Here is a 16,540-nt window from a genome sequence, read left to right as displayed (position 1 = left end):
AAGCACAAGTCACCAATGTAGTGAAAGATCTCAAGGCAAACAGAATTTGACAACAATCATTGGACATGTGCAGAAACTTCAGAGTTTTATAGGATTGGAAGAGCAAATATGAAGGTATGACCGTGAACCATATTGTAAGCAAAGGCAAAGATTTTAAAACTAAGTAGCAAGTAGCCAAGGTATTTTCCAAGCACCAACATTGTTTGCAGAAGAGTGTGTGAATGTGAGCCCACCAACTTTCATGTGATCCCACCCACACTTGTCACATCTTCCCATTTCCACCCCTCTCCAAATTCTGCAGAGAACACTCTCTCCGCAACTCCTTGGTTCACTCTTACCTTTACACCTAAACTACCTCCTCCCCGGGTACTTTCCCCTGCAACCGCAGGAGTTGTAACACACTGTGACTCACGGTTCCTGTTTTAGAAGATCAACAGCTCACATTCTTTTTGGGCAACCTGCAGTCCAATGGCATGAACATTGAACATTGAATGTTCCAGTTTCAGGTAACCTAGGCATTCTGTGTGTCTTTCTCGCTCCCACCAGTCCACCCAAGTTCTCTCTCCCTTTGTTTGTTTTTTTCCATCCCTTTGTATTCTGGACAATAACCTTGCACCACTTGGTTCCATCTGCCTATTACACCCATAGCAACCTACCTTGTTTTATTTTCCCTGGTTCATCTTTCCTATCTCCTTCTCCATCTGATTCTATCTGCCATCATCTCTTTCTCATGTGGTGGCACCTATCACCTTCTGCCTCAGCACTCCCTCACCTGGCACCTTGCTTGTCATTCCCCCCCCCCCCCCCCCCGACCTGATTCCATCTTTGCCTACGAGCCTATCATAGAACTACACACTCCAATGTGGTCTCACAAACAACTTGTACAACTGCATCATGATGTTCCAACAGTGGTACTCAATATCCTTCCCAATGAAAGTAAGCATGCCAAATGCGTTCTTCACCGCACTGCCATTGGTCTCATCACTTTCAGCTCTGATCTGACCTGTTGGTTGTGGGACTATTCAGATTTATTGATATCATGCTCCTTCTGCTATTTATTAATACCTTTTTATAGCTTTGCCAGGTTAGCTCTTCATTTCTGGGTGTGCCTGGTACTGCACAGGGCATGCTTGGTTATACTCATTGTACCAGAATTGTTATTATGTTTAATAGTAAGGGCATACTAAGAAATCCAAGGAACAGGCATATAAATCATGGATGCATTGGTGATAATTTTCCAATGTCCCATAGACTGGGTCAGTTCATGTGGACTGGAGAGTAGCTAATGTAACCTCACTTTTTAAGAAAGGAGGGAGAGAGAAACCAGGGGATTTATAGACCAGTTAGCCTGACATCAGTAGTGGGAAAGGTGCTGGAGTTGATTAATCAAGATGTAATAGCAGCACATTTGGAAAGCAGTGACAAGATCGGTCAAAGTCAGCATGGATTTATGAAGGGGAAATCATGCTTGACTAAACTTCTGGAATTTTTTGAGGATGTAACAAGTAGAATGTATAAGGGAGAGCCAATAGATAGGTCTGAAGAAGGGTCTTGACCCAAAACGTCACCCATTCCTTCTCTCCAGAGATGCTGGCTATCTCGCTGACTTACTCCAGCATTTTGCGTCTGTCAGTGGATGTGGTGTATCTGGACTTTCAAAAAGCCTTTGACAAGGTCCCACATGAGAGATTAGTGTTCCATATTAGAGCACATGTTATTGGGGGGTAGGGTATTAACATGGATAGAGAACTGGTTGGCAGACAGGAAGCAAAGAGTAGAAATTAAAGGGTCCTTTTCAGAATGGCATGCAGTGACCAGTGGGGTGCCGCAAGGCTCAGCGCAGGGACCCTATTTATTTACAATATATATTAATAATTTAGACGAAGGAATTAAATGTAACATCTCCAAGTTTGCTGATGACACAAAGCTGGGTGGCAGTGTGAACTGTGAGATTCTATGAGAATGCAGGGTAACTGGATAGGTTCGGTGAGTTGGCAGATGCAATATAATGTGGATAAATGTGAGGTTATCCACTTTGGTGGCAAGAACAAGAAGGCAGATTATTATCTGAATGGTAGGAAAGAACTGCAGATGCTGGTTTAAATTGGTAGACACAAAATGCTGGAGTAACTCAGCGGGACAGGCAGCATCTCTGGAGAGAAGGAATGCGTGACATTTCGGGTCAAGACCCTTCTTCAGACTGATCTGAATGGTGTTAGATTAGGAAAAGGGGAGGTGCCACGAGATCCAGGTGTCCTTGTATATCAGTCACTGAAAGTAAGCATGCGGGTACAGCAGGCAGTGAAGAAAGCAAATGGCATGTTGGCCTTCATAGCGAGATGATTTGAGTATAGGAGCAAGGAGGTCCTACTGCAGTTGTATAGGGCTCTGGTGAGACCACACCTGGAGTACTGTGTGCAGTTTTGGTCTCCTAATATGAGGAAGGACATTCTTGCTATTGAGGGAGTGCAGCGTAGGTTCACCAGGTTAATCCCCGGGATAGCGGGACTGACATATGATGAAAGAATGGGTTGACTGGGATTATATTCAATGAAATTTAGGATGAGAGGGGATCTTAAAGAAACAATAACATTCTTAAGAGATTGGACAGTCTAGATGCAGGAAAAATATTCCCGATGTTGGGGGAGTCCAGAACCAAGGATCATAGTTTAAGAATAAGGAGTAAGCCATTTATGACTGAGATGTGGAAAAACCTTTTCACCCAGAGAGTTGTGAATCTGTGGAATTCTCTGCCACAGAAGACAGTGGCAGCCAATTCACTGGATATTTTCAAGAGAGATTAGATATAGCTCTTCGGGCTAAGGGAATCAAGGGATATGGGGAGAAAGCAGGAATGGGATACTGATTTTGGATGATCGGTCATGATCATAATATTGCATGGATCAATATGCTGGCTCAAAGGCCAAATGGTCTACTTCTGCACCCATTTTATGTTTCTATGTCTCTATTACAGGCCTTGAGGATTTAACGAACAATGTAATACTATTTTACAACTTCTGATGGCCCTTTGCACCTCATGGATACTCAATATTAAGCTATTGTGCCATAAGGAATCAATTTTGTTTAACAATATAGTGTTGCAACACAATACAATCAAAGGCAAACACTGCGCAGTCTCTACAAGAACCATGCAGTGGTCAGTGCCAGCAATACCATCATATACCATCCCATTTTTCACCAAAGTTCTGTACTATATATTCTGTATGTCCATTACCAAGTATTACACAGTGGTAGCATCAGTGGGAGCTACTCATTAATAATTTATTTGTCTGATCCTCCAGGATTACTCATTCTAGAATTCCATATGGGCCTGACCCAAATATGGATTAAGAGTGGAGTTCAAAAGGTGGGACAAGAGTGGCATTTCTTTACATCAAATGAGCATTTGACCAAATGAGACATCAAGGGACCAACAAAGAACCAGGAAAAAAAAAAATTTCCTTGGTTACAGTCTTATCTAGAATAAAGGATAATAGTTGTGCATTTTGTATGTTAAATATCTTAGCTCCAGAACTATAGTTCTTTAAAGCAGGATCCTTCAGCTAGGCACCATGAGCTGCTTCATCAATGTTCTTCTCTCCATAATAACCTGTGGAGATGTTTGCTAATGATATCATATTCTGTCCCATTCACAGTTCCTCAGATAATGAAATAATGCACAAATGACTTAGGTTAGTAGTTTCATTAGTCACTAGAATTTACGTGTAAGTAATTGGTAGTATATGGGGGACGTTGATGGGAATGTAGGGAAAATAAAATGTTAGTGTAAATGAGTGATTGATGGTTGATGGTCAGCGCAGACACAGTGGGCCAAAAGACCAGTGTCCAAAAGGTCAAAATAACTTGGTATTTAGCATAAGTAAAATCATGGAGTTGGAAGAAAGGTTGGGAAGAGATTCAAGATCTTCAGGCTTCATCAACTGAAAATATGGCCAGTGTTGAGGGAGTGATTAAAAGTGGAATATGCAAGAGTCCAGAATAGATTATGTACAGGGATATTCAGATAAAGAGCATGATGGGTAGAAGCTGCAAATGAGCAAGGAGAATAAACATCAAAAGCATGGACCAAGTTTTCAACAGCAGCTGAACTGAAACAGAGGTACAGCTGCAGAATTGATAGCAAGCAATCTAGTGAATGGAGCAGAGGTAGCACGATTAGCATGTTGATTTATTTGTGCTGTTCGCACCATTTACAGAAGAACATAATAAGCCAAAGCAAATCATCGGAATTGAGAATGTCAATCTGCTTCAGCTAGTGGTATTCTAGCTGAAAAATCTTTACTATTTTAAAGAAGAAGAATGGAGAAATTGTAATCATGCAGGAAAGAAATTACAGGTTGGGGTGTGGAGATGGTGGGAATGTTGTTTTCACTCTAGAAAAGGTGGATAAGGAATGACAAGACACAACAGGTCTTTAAAATTCTGAAGAGTTTTGGCATGATAGACCATTTCAAAACAATGAAATAGAGTCACAAACTATAGGGCATGAATTTAAATAGGTACGATAAATCCAGTGTGGGCTTTGGGAGAAACTATTTTACCCAAAGACTGGAGAGGATGTAGAATTTACTCCATACAATGTGGTTGATCAAGTCGCACAGATGCATTTAATGTAAAACCAGGCAAACATACAAAGGGGAAACAAACAGAAGACTATGTGGATGAAGCTGGAAAAAAAGTTGGAGGAGACTTGTGCAGAGCATAAACATCACAGTTGATCAGTTGGGGCTTTTGGTGTGTGGCACCTTGTGGCAGTGGGTCTGTCTTTTCTTTCTTTTTGTCCTGTTATGTGTATGTTTTTGGTTTTAGTTTTACTTTATATGTGTATGTTTTTGGTTTTAGTTTTACTTTATTTTTAGTGTATATGGGGGGGGGGGGGGGGGGGGGGGGGGGGGGGGGGGGGGGGGGGGGGGGAGGAAACTTTTAAATCTCTTCCTATGTGGTGGCGCGACCTGACTTCGGAGCTTCGGCTGCAGGCCCTGTGGACGGTAACATCGGGAGCTCGCAGGTCCCTGGTGGGAGATCCTTTTCAGCGCTCCCGCAACGGAAACTTCGCCCGTCCGAATTGAGGGGTTTAAAGCGACCCAGAGCAGGGCCTTACATCGCCCGGCGCGGCTTAAACGGCCGCGGGATTTACCATCGCCCGCCGGGGTCTCTAACACCAAGAGCCTCAGTCAGCTCGATGCTGCAGTTTGACTGCTTGACTGTGGGAGAAGAATAAAGAACAGAAAACAGGGAAGAGATAAGACTTTTGCCTTCCATCATAGTGAGGTGTTTGGAGATTCACTGTGATGGATGTTTGTGTGGAATTGTGCGTTTTGCTGTAATGACTGCGGAACAAAATTTTGTTTGAATCTTGTTTGTTTGGAAGACAATAAATGGCATTCTATTCTTGGGCTGAACAGTTTGTTGTCTGTGCGGAAGGCCTACTGGTGGAACATGCAAATGTTTTTTTCTCTCAGTTTCCCCATCTCATGCATCACATACATTTAATAGAGTGATCTCAGAGATGCTCTTTCTAATACCAGTGAAATTCCATTTCTCAGACAGCATGAGACTCTGCCTATGATTTATACTTCCTGCTGGAACCAATTTGGGGCTTGAAGTGGAACAAAAAGGAAAGTCCCTGCATTCTATTTATTCCTTGTTCATCAGAGACGTGGTTACCTGAGGATTCAGGCAACAGAAGAATGCAGCTGGAGATTCAAGTCCGAGAGTGCAGCACATTGGGCCTGTAGCATCAGTACTGGCTTTGGAGTGTGCTCCACCTTTCAAATAGGTCATGACTAATCCTTTATTCCATGTCTGATATCCTTGCTTAACAGGTCTTGGTAATAAGTCTGGTGTTCATTTCATTACTCTAGCAGTCTCTTCTATTCGACTTTCCATTTTAACCTTACTTCCCCCCTCCTCCCATTTTTGACTAAAGGGCCTGGTGGGACAGGCCCTTTACTGAAAACTTTTATGACTTGCATTTTTCAATCATGGAAAAGAATCAGACTACAAAATTGTTAACTGCATTTCTTTTCACAATATTCCACCTTAGTTGAAGAGTGATTACAAGATTTTCAGCATTCCAGATTCCACAGTTGTTTGTCGTTGTTGGTCATAAGAGTCATTGAGTGATACAGCATGGAAAGAGTCCCATTGATCCACTAAGATCATGCTGACCATCGAGTACCCATTTTTACACTAATCCAACCCCAACCTAATTTATCTTCTTTACATTTCCATCAACTTCAGGGTAGAACAGTGGCGCAGCAGTAGAGTTGCTACCTCACAGCGCCAGAGACCCGGGTTCAATCTTGATTACAGGTGCTGTCTGTGCGGAGTTTGACTGTAACTGTATGGGTTTTCTCTGGGTGCTACAGTTTTCTCCCACATTGCAAAGATGTGCAGTTTTGTAGGTTAATTGGTTTCTGTAAATTGCCCCTACTGTGTCGGATTCAAAAGTGGGCTAACACAAAACTAGTAGACACGCGATCGATGGTTGGCATGGAGCCGTGGGCTAAAATAGCCTTTTCCATGCTCCATCTCTGAACTAAACTACACAAGAGGGAAAATCAGGAAGTCAAAACGGAAACATAGGGCACCTTTGGCAAAAGAGGTAAATGAGAATCCAAAGAGATTCAAGGAATATTCATTATTGCTTTATTATTGTCACATGTATTGAGAAACAAATATATTACTCTGCATGCTACCCAGGCAAATCAGACCACATACGAGTACATCAGATAGTGCAAAAGAAAATAAACTGAGTGCACAATATAGTGATGCTGCTAGAAAGAAAGTGCAGATTTAAAAAAGCCACAATGAGGTCGATTTTAACTCAGGAATAGCCTAAGAGAGATCCGTTCAAGAGCCAGATAGCAGCTAGGTAGAAGCTGTTGTTGAATCTGGTGGTATGTGCCTTTAAGCTTTTTATTGGCTTGTGGGATGGCCTTGGCCAGAGCAGTTGCAATACCAAGCAGCGACTCATCCAGATGGAATCTATAAAAATTAGTAAGAGTTATTGGATACATGCCGAGCTTCCTTACTTAGTCATTTGAGGTAGAGCTGCTTTCTTGGCCATAGCATCAATGAATCGGGACAAATTGCTGGTGACATTGACAACTAGGAACTTGAAGCAGCTTCAGGTAGTAGAGTGAGTGGCTGAGAAAGCAGCCTGGTAGAGCGCCTGTGTGGAAACAGGCCCTTCGACCCATCGAATCCACGCCAACTATTGATTGTTCGTTCACACTTGTTCCATCTGATATCACTTTCCCACTCCCTACACACTAAGGCCTATTTACAGAGGCAAATCAACCTACTAGCCCGCTTTGGGGTGTGGGAGAAAACCGGAGCACCCGGAGAAATCCCATATAGTTACAGGGAGAAAGTGCAAACTCCACACAGCGATATGATCAACAAATCAAAGTCTGACAAAACGTGTCGTTGTTATTCAAAAGCTCCACGGTTGAATGTACAACTAATGAGATGATGCCTGACATGGACCCGTTGTGGTGGTGTGTGGTGGAAGCTTTTCCCAGTTATGGTGGTGCACGCTTTCAAACCTCTGTACCTTCTGCCCAACGTGAGCAGGGAGAAGGAATGAAAGGGTGGGAAAAGTCTTTGATTAGGTTGGCTACATTTCAGAGGCAGCATGAAGTGTAGATGGAGTCAGTGGTGGAGAATCTGGTCTGTATGATGGACTGGGCTACATCTACTACTTTCTGCAATTTCCCCGGTCTAGGCCAGAGGTGTAATCAAATCAAGTTGTGATGCAATCCGACGGTATGGTTTCTGCTGTGCATCTGTAGAAGTTTGTATGGGTCGTTCGAGACTCCTCGGACTCCTAAGGAAGTAGAGGCACTGTTGTGCTCTCTTGGCTGTTGCATCCATGTGGTTGGCACTAATATCACCAACAATCTTTCGTGGACCAAGGAACTTGAAGCCCTCAGCCATCTTCACTTCGGCACAATTGATGCTAATTGAGGCATGTATTTTACCACACGACCTGAAGTCAATAACTGGCTCCTTTGTCTTGCTGACATGGCGGGAGAGGTAATTGTCCTGACACCATGTTACTAAGTTTTCTATATCCTTCCTGTACTGTCTTATCATTGTTCACGATCGGGGCCACCACAGTGGTGCCGGGTTGCAAATTTGTAAAATGTACCTCGCAAATTTGGCTGTACAGTCAGGAGTGTATAAGGAGTATAGTAGAGGACTGAGAATGCATCCTTGCGGGGCACTTGTGGAGGACTTGTCACCTATTCTCTGGTTAATTGGCTGCTGTAAATTGCCTCAGTGTGTAGGTGAGTGGTAGAATCGAAGGGGAGTAGATGACAATATGGAGAGAATAAACTTGGATTAGATTAGCATTGGATTAGTGTAAATGGGTGGTTGATGCCATGGTCACAGCGGGCCAATTTCCATATTGTATATCTCTGAACCATTACAAAGTACTGGTAAGTCCACATTTTGAACGCTGTATACAGTTTTGGTCACGCTGCTGTAAGATGTTATTAAACTAGAAAGGGTGCAAAAAGATTAACATGGATATTACCGAGTCCAGAGGGTTTGAGTCATAGGGAGATACGAGATAAGCCAAGTCTTCTTTTCCCAGAGCAAAGATAATGTGAAGTGCTTGTCTTGTCCCCAGGGTATGCGAGTCTAAAGCTAGAGGGCATAGGTTTAAAGTGAAAGGGAAAGATTGAAAAGTGGCCCCGAGGGTCATCTTTTTTCACACAGAGGTGTGTATATGGAATGAACAGCCAGAGACAACGGTAGAAGTGGTTACAATTGCAACATTTAAAAAGACAGTTAGACAGGTACATGGATAGGAAAGCTTTGGAAGGGATATGGTTGTCGCACAGGCTGGTAGGATCTCAGTTTGGCAACTTGGTGGGCATAGACGAGTTGGAGCAAAGGGTCTATTACTATGCGTATAGCCCAATGATAAAAAAGTATAAACCATCAAATTTCTCTAGATTGAAGCTGCAACTAGTGGGGTGTCACAGGGAGCAGTGTTGAGGTCTCAGCTGTTCGCAATTTATCTCAACAATTTTGCTGCAGTGACCATGTGTAATATATTCCAGTATGCTGGTGATACAAAGCTGGGTAGTGATAAGCAACAGCTATGAGGCTTCAGAGGAACATACATTTCTATAAAATTCTGAAAGGAAAAGGGTCAAATTGAGTGGAATGAGAGGACAGCTGATGGAGCAGTAACACGAGGATGAACCAATAAGGGGACTCTATGTAATTCATGAAGTCATAGAACTGCACAGCATGGAAAAGGGCCCTCGCCCCACCTTCTCCATGCCAATCAAGTAGAACTATTTGGCTAGTCCCATTTGCCTTAATTTGGTCGGTAGACCCCTCAACCTTACTACAGTATCTGTATATCTGTCCAAATGTCTTTTAAAAGTTGTAATTGTAACTTCTATAGCTTCCTCTGAGAGCAGATTCCAGATACAGAGTACCCTTAGAGAAAAGACAGCCTGTGGTCCCTCTTAAATCTCTCCCCTCTCGTTTTTCAATCCTCTACCCTGGGAAAAAGAACATTCACCTTATTGCCCTCCACCAGGGGTGTCGCACGATTGGCAACCCCGCCAACAGTCTGGTGTTTTTTTTGTCTTTTTTTTTCTTTTTAGAGTGTGTTAAAAGTTTGTGTAAATGTTTGTTTTATGTGGGGGGGGGGAGAGGTCGGCTGAGAATTTTTTTTTCCCCAGTTTCTTACCTTGCCGGGGATGCAATTAATTTTCGTATCGCATTCTCCGGTTGCTCTGGGGCCTACTATCGATGGAGCTGGAGGCCTCCTCGGACTGACCTTGGGCCCCACCGCGGATCGCGGACTTACATCGGTCGATCCCTTGCTTGGGATCGCTCCAACCGCGGCCTGCAGACTTTACATCGTGAGCTCGCAGTCTCAGGAGAGACCGTGGATGTCGGGAGGTCTAACGTCGTGGAAGGTTTCGTCCAGCCCCGACGGGGAGGGTTCGATCATCCAACACGGGGTGAGCTGACATACCCCGGTGCAGGAGCTGATCGCCTCGATGCGGAGGGCCCACCGTCGGCTACGGGAGTCAAGATCATCCCATCAATGGAGGGCTCGAGGCCCCCAACCTCAGGAGAGCAAAGGGAAGAGATTGAACTTTTCTTTTGCCTTCCATCACAGAGAGGAATGTGGAGGAGTCTCTGTGATGAACGCTTATGTTAAAAAGTGTTTTGGGTGTTCCATTGCTTTTTATTTGTATGACCGACTTGGCAAATGAAATTCCTCGTATGTTGCAAAACATACTTGGCTAATAAAGTATTATTGTGATTGTGATTAATTCATGACCCTCATGATCTTAGAACATAGAATAGTACAGCACTTTTGGCCCAAAACGATTGTGTCAAACATGATGCCTAGTTAAATTGATCTCATCTGCCTGCACATGATCCATAACACTCTATTCCCGGCACCTCCATGTGCCTATCTAAAATCTTTGTAAATTCCACTATTGTATCTGCCTCCACTAACACCCATGACAATGCATTCCAGGCCCCCACCATTGTGTAAAAAAAACTTGCCCTGCACATCTCCATTAAACTTTCCCCATCTTACTTTTTAGCTATGGCCTCTAGTGTTGGACATTTCTACCCAGGGAAAAAGGTTCCGACTATCAACCCCATCTCGGCCTCTCATTATTTTATATGCTGTCGTCTCCTCTCAATCTCTGATCTTCCAGGGAAAAGTCTCCCCACAACTTCCGACGCTCCAGAGAACCCTGTACGCCTCAAAGGCCCCAGTTTATTCAACTTATCTCAATAACCTAATCCTGCAAACCTAGGTAACATCCCAGTGAATCTCTTTTGCATCCTTTCCAAGTTAATCTGTGCAAAAGATTGTTTGATCGGTGAACATTAGATTTATGCATACGAACCAAAAAAGTTGATAGAAAACTTACATCTAATTCTCTGTCGAGGGTCTATGTTACAATATCCTTATTTAACTTTGAAATATTTTGGGAAAAAAACAGATGCCTTGCGCAAGTTATATACATTTGTTTATATACATTTTTATTAACTAGCTGTAGGATTTTACATTGTTGCATCTCTTAGAAAACCAGATAGCTACTACTGATTGAGGGCAGCTCACATACAACAGTCGGAAAACTTTACATAATTTAACATACATTGTCGCATTTGTGTTACCTTGAAATCATCAGCATCATTTATTTTCTTGAAAGGAACCACTAAGAAATAGCTTTTCTTAGAGAGCTTCTACCAAAACAATCTGTATGGACTGGAGGCATGGAGCATCCAGTGTATCTGGACCCTGATGGAGAGCAACATACACAGTACCAATGAAAATCTTACATAATCTAATCCTGCAAACCTAGGTCGCATCCCAGTGAATCTCTTTTGAAATCATTTCATCAGTTTATTTGGGCGGCGTGACTCGCGTCGAAAGCGCTTTTCTGTAGAGAGCTTCTGTACCAAAACAATTTGTTATTTTTTGGAGGCGTTTTAATGTAGTTTGCATCTTTTTTGATGGTGTGTGTGTGTGTGTGTGTGTGCGTGTGTGTGGGGGGGGGGGGGGAAACTTTTAAAATCTTTCCCCTGCACGGAGAACCCGACCTTTTCCCTGTCGGGTCTCCGTTGTCATTGGGGCTGCACCGTGGAGCGGCCTCCGGCAGGAATGACCTAGGGCTCCAGTCGCGGAGCTGCGGACCTACTCACCATCGTAGAGCTGGCCGAGTTCGGAGCTGGTGGAGCGGTGGCGGCGCGCTGCGACCCGACCCTGGGGATTCGGAGGCTTACCGCAGGTCCGGTGGACAGTGACACCGGGAGCCCGCGGGTCCCTGCTGGGAGACCACTTTTCGGGGCTTCCACAACAGCGACTTCTCCCGCCCGAGTCGCGGGTTGAGGAGTACCTGGAGCGGGGCCTTACATCACCGCCGGCGCGGCTTCAACGGCTGCGGGACTTTGCTAGCGCCCGCCGGGGGCTCCAACACCAAGACCCGGAGCGCGGCCTTGCATCACCCGGCGCGGCATTAATGGCCGCGGGACAATTGCCATCGCCTGCCGGGGGCTTTGACTCTGACATCGGGAGGGGAATGGGGAGTGCAGGGGAGGGATAAGTTTTTGCCTTCCATCACAGCGAGGAGGAGATGCGCTGTGATGGATGTCTGTGTAAATTGTGTTGTGTCTTGGGTCTTTTTTTATGTGTGTATGACTGCAGAAACAACATTTCATTTGAGCCTCTATGAGGTTCAAGTGACAAATAAATTGTATTGTGTATTGTATAATGAGGAGGTGTTTGGATTTTCTATCAAGAGAAAAATCAGGACGAGTTTAATGAGAATGCCTGTAATGTGCAAGCATAGACCATTCATGGAATGAAAATGCAGAAACTTGCTGATAACCATGACATGTATCGATGTCTCTCTCAGGAGCATCCTAAGCACAAACTCTCACTGGGACTAAGAATGGAAGTGAATTTACTAATGCTATAGAGGCAATCAATGCCCACTAGAAGGAATACTTTCAAGACCTCATCAACAGTGCCTGTCCTTAACAGGAGTCTTTGACTCCATCCATAGCAAACAATCCAATCTAACTTCACTGCAACATCTAGCCAATAAGTCGTCAAAAAGTGACACTACTGAACTCTATCCCCCTCCCACACTGATTCCCCCCCTCTCTCTCACACACCCGCCCATACTCCTATATGTTTATAGTCTAATTTTTTAATAGTTATTTTTTAAACGTATTTTTATACTCATATTCCTGTGCAGCTGGAGGACTGCTCGAACAAAATTTCGTTGTCTTGTACAATGACAATAAATATTATTATTATTATTATTATTATTATTATTATTATTATTATTAAAAAAAGGCCAATACAAAAAAAAAGCAAAAGATTCAGGCCAATGGTAATACTGGAGAAATTCTAGGAATTTTAGTCATAAATTTACAAGCTAATATCCCACAGCTAAGACGCTCTAAATGCAAGTATCTTCAAAAAAGGAGACAATACTGCAGTAGGTATTCCATAGTGGTCTCCATTATCTGCCAAAGTCAACACCAACTGCTCCCTTCAACGGTCTGCTCCCAATGGTATTGTCTGACAGTGGATCTGCAGTTATGCAGCTACACTATGCAAACAGTACTTTCGTGTGCAGAGTTCCAAATCACCATTGGTTCATTCACTGAAACACGAGACAATGGGCCTTACCCTTGACTTCTGCAAAACAAAAAAAGTCCTGTACCAACCGTCCCCGGCTGTGCAACAACTCCCCCCTACAGTAACAGGACACAACGGAATCCATTTCTCAGACATCAAATATAAAATCTTCCATCATCTCCAGTACCAGCAGTTTTTAGTTGTCTCAGGAAAAGTGTGAAGGTCAAGACCATGAATATTAAAGTGACAGGTCACGCAAACTTTGAAATGATACGTTTACAAAATGAATTCAAATCACATTCATCCTCCCACAAAAATAGACCGATTGTAATCTTTGCAAAATCCTTAAACACGTGACAGGTACTGTCACGATATACAATGATGCAACTACCTCAACGCACTCGGAATCGCAGCAAATTGAAACACGGAAGCTGCTGACTTTAGCAGAAAAACAAACAAGTCACTTCGTCTAACTTCCGACACAGTTAAAAAGTTAAGTTTTATTTTTTCTTACCGTAAATCCCGACTGACGTCGGAAAACTGATCAAACTGATCATGGGAACATTGATTCGATCGATTCCGATCCCTGCTCCAGTGTCAGGTTTTCTTCACGACCAGAGGCTTTTCCCTTTTCACCTGGATTTTTCTCCGTGTTTTAACGCTATTGGAAAGACGAGCTGTTTATTTGCCAAGTGGGCTCTGCACTCTGACTTGTGACAGTCAGAACGAAAGTGTTTTATTCCCTTTTGAGCACCCAGATAGAGGATGTGAGAGATCCAACCTCACTTCCCGAGTTTCAAACTGAGCTGTAACAATTTGACCGTAAAATGACGCCGATCTTACAGCTGTTCCTTGCGTAATCCCCACCCTTCCGGGTTCTTGAGCCAGGCTCGGCCAAAACAGGTGAGAAATCACCTGGGAGGGAGAAAACACAGAGACCGGGGCAGAATTCGGAAGCCAGACAGTCATGGGAAAGAGGTTACGTTTTCCCCAAAGCAGTTTATTTACAGCAGGTCGCTAATCACCCAACTTGGAAATAACGCTTTAAGAAAGGGCACTGTGTGTGAGAGAAAGAGGAACATTCAGTAAAGTTACAACGTCTTAGCCGGAGCTATGTTCCTCGGGTGTACCTCGCCCGAAAATATTTAAAAATAAATACGTGACTAAACTTAGCATTACTTAATGAAATATTATGACCGACAATGTTAGCAAATGTGGCAATCATTCTACATGGTAAAATTTATACAAACCTCGTGTTCTGGAGTTTAGAAGAATTTGAAAGAGTATTTTTTTGCAACGCATTAATGAGTAGATGCAGGGAGTCTCGTGAGTTTTTAAGGCGCAGGATAGTACTGTTACTTCTACAACCAGAGGCTGGAAATCTTTGAAATTGTATATCCTTCAGATACTGAGTCATTGAATAAATTTAAGAACGAGATCACATAAAATAATGCAGGAACAGGCCTTTCAACCTTTGATGCTACTATAAACTGCACGTCTGCCTGCACATGGTCAATATCCCTCCATTCCCTCAACGTCGCTATAATATTTATCAAAATCTCCCCTGGTGTTTTCTCCCCACAGTAGGTATCTACCACTGTGAAAACAAACTTTTCTCATAAATCCCTCTTAAACGCCTCCCCATCCATTGAGGCCATGTCCCTTTTTATCTGCCATTTCCATCTGTGGAAAAATATTTCCTCTCCTATTTATACCTCTCATACTTCTATTAGATTGCCCATCAGCATCAGAGTATGTCCAAATCCTCTTTATAACCAATAGTCTCTAATCCAGGCAACATTACCTACTCAACACCTCTACTGGTGCCTTATTAACCACCTCGCCCACTTGTTTAGCCACTTTCCATGAGTTAAGAGCTTGCATTGCAAGATCCCTTTGTACATCAATGCTCCTCAGAGTCCTGTCATATACTATATCACTTCCTCTTATATTTGACCCTCTAAAGTGCTAAACCTCACACCTGTCAGGATTAAACTCCATTTGCCATTTCTCTGCCTACATTTCCAATAGGTCCATATCGTGCTGAATCCTTTGACAACTTTCCTCACTATCCATTATAGACCTTCAGCCCAGAGACATTAGGTTAGACGAACTACGTACCAATGTCTGACTATGGGAGTGTGTAAGGGGTCACCTGAAATGAATGGAATTGGGAGTCTGCCGGGTACCATCCACTGCGTGTAGACCTGGGGGAACCCCAAGGGGCCAACAAATGGGTGCTAAATAGATGAGTGAGGTACCACTTAAATCAATTACCATGGTGTGCTTACTGCCGCTCCTATATCAACAACACAAACGGCAGACATTTTTCCCCGCTGCAAAAGGCCTGCCAGACCCCCCCACAAAGGGCCTAAAAAATGGGCTAGCATATGGAGGAGCAAGGTACCACTCAAAAATAATGGCAAATGAACAAGTTGAGGTCATAGAGTACAAAATGGGTTATGCCAGACAAATAGTCCGTTACACTACAGGTACCAGACTCCAAAAAAACCCTAGACCCTGCTGGCAAATGCTAACTAGAATTGTGGGTACCAGGTCATAGAGTTGAGGGATATAAAATGGGTTATGCCAGAACAATAGTGCCGTTACACTACAGGTACCATGGACTCTTGGGCCCATCTAGGTCCTGCCTAGATATTAAACGTACAAGGCAACAGGTTTAGATGATCATTGCACAGCCTAGGAAAACAAAATCACCCATTTTGTATAATAACCCATTGCCTTGTGATACCAGACTCTGCTCTGGCAACGGTCATTTTGTATTCCCCAAGGTGTGATTGATCATCAGGAAGAGGAGCCATCTTGGGGAACAGCTGCTAACCAGCAGCCGTCCATTTAATTCGTTTTTTTTTGTAGTTTTAGTGAGTCCTGTGCTTTGTTTGTGGGAGAGATAGTCTTTTTAATGTGGGGGTAGGGGGGTAACAATATTTCTAGGTCCCTACCTGGTCGGTGAGGCAGCTTTTTCTCTGGGCTGCCCCGTTGACCAGTCCTCGTGGCCTACCAGCGGGCGTGGAGCGCCGTTTCCTGGCAGGGACTGCCCAGCGCCTCGGCTTCGGTGGCGGCACAGCGCTGGAGCGCTATCGCAGAGCGGAGCGGGCGATGCCTTGCCTGGGTCGCCACGCTGGATCGACGCGCTGGAGCTCTGGTGAGCTGTGACCGCCGAGTTCATCACCTCCGGGCTGCGGGTCTGCGGAGCGGAGCGGGTGGCGCCGACTTCAACATCGGGAGCCTGGGAGCTCCAAACCGGCACGGCCTTGTCGGCTTCGGGAGCCGCGGTCTCCGGTAAGGAAGCGGCCGTTCCAGGTGGCCCAGCCGCTGAGAGGACTATCCCGACGCCGG

At 44.1% G+C, this 16,540-nt stretch overlaps 1 protein-coding gene across 1 annotated transcript in view; it reads right to left on the bottom strand.

Annotated features, from left to right (window-relative positions):
- Window positions 1-14,016, bottom strand: part of LOC129707871 (interferon regulatory factor 6-like) — a 39,732-nt gene extending 25,716 nt beyond the window's left edge. The window contains exon 1 of the mRNA XM_055653283.1: window positions 13,695-14,016. The gene's annotated coding sequence lies outside the window, so the exon portion shown is untranslated. The remainder of the gene's footprint in view (window positions 1-13,694) is intronic.
- Between the last annotated feature and the right edge of the window lie 2,524 nt (window positions 14,017-16,540).

Source organism: Leucoraja erinacea, chromosome 22, assembly GCF_028641065.1.
Source record: "Leucoraja erinacea ecotype New England chromosome 22, Leri_hhj_1, whole genome shotgun sequence".
Lineage (NCBI taxonomy): Eukaryota > Metazoa > Chordata > Chondrichthyes > Rajiformes > Rajidae > Leucoraja > Leucoraja erinaceus.
This window is presented reverse-complemented; position numbering and strand designations above follow the sequence as displayed.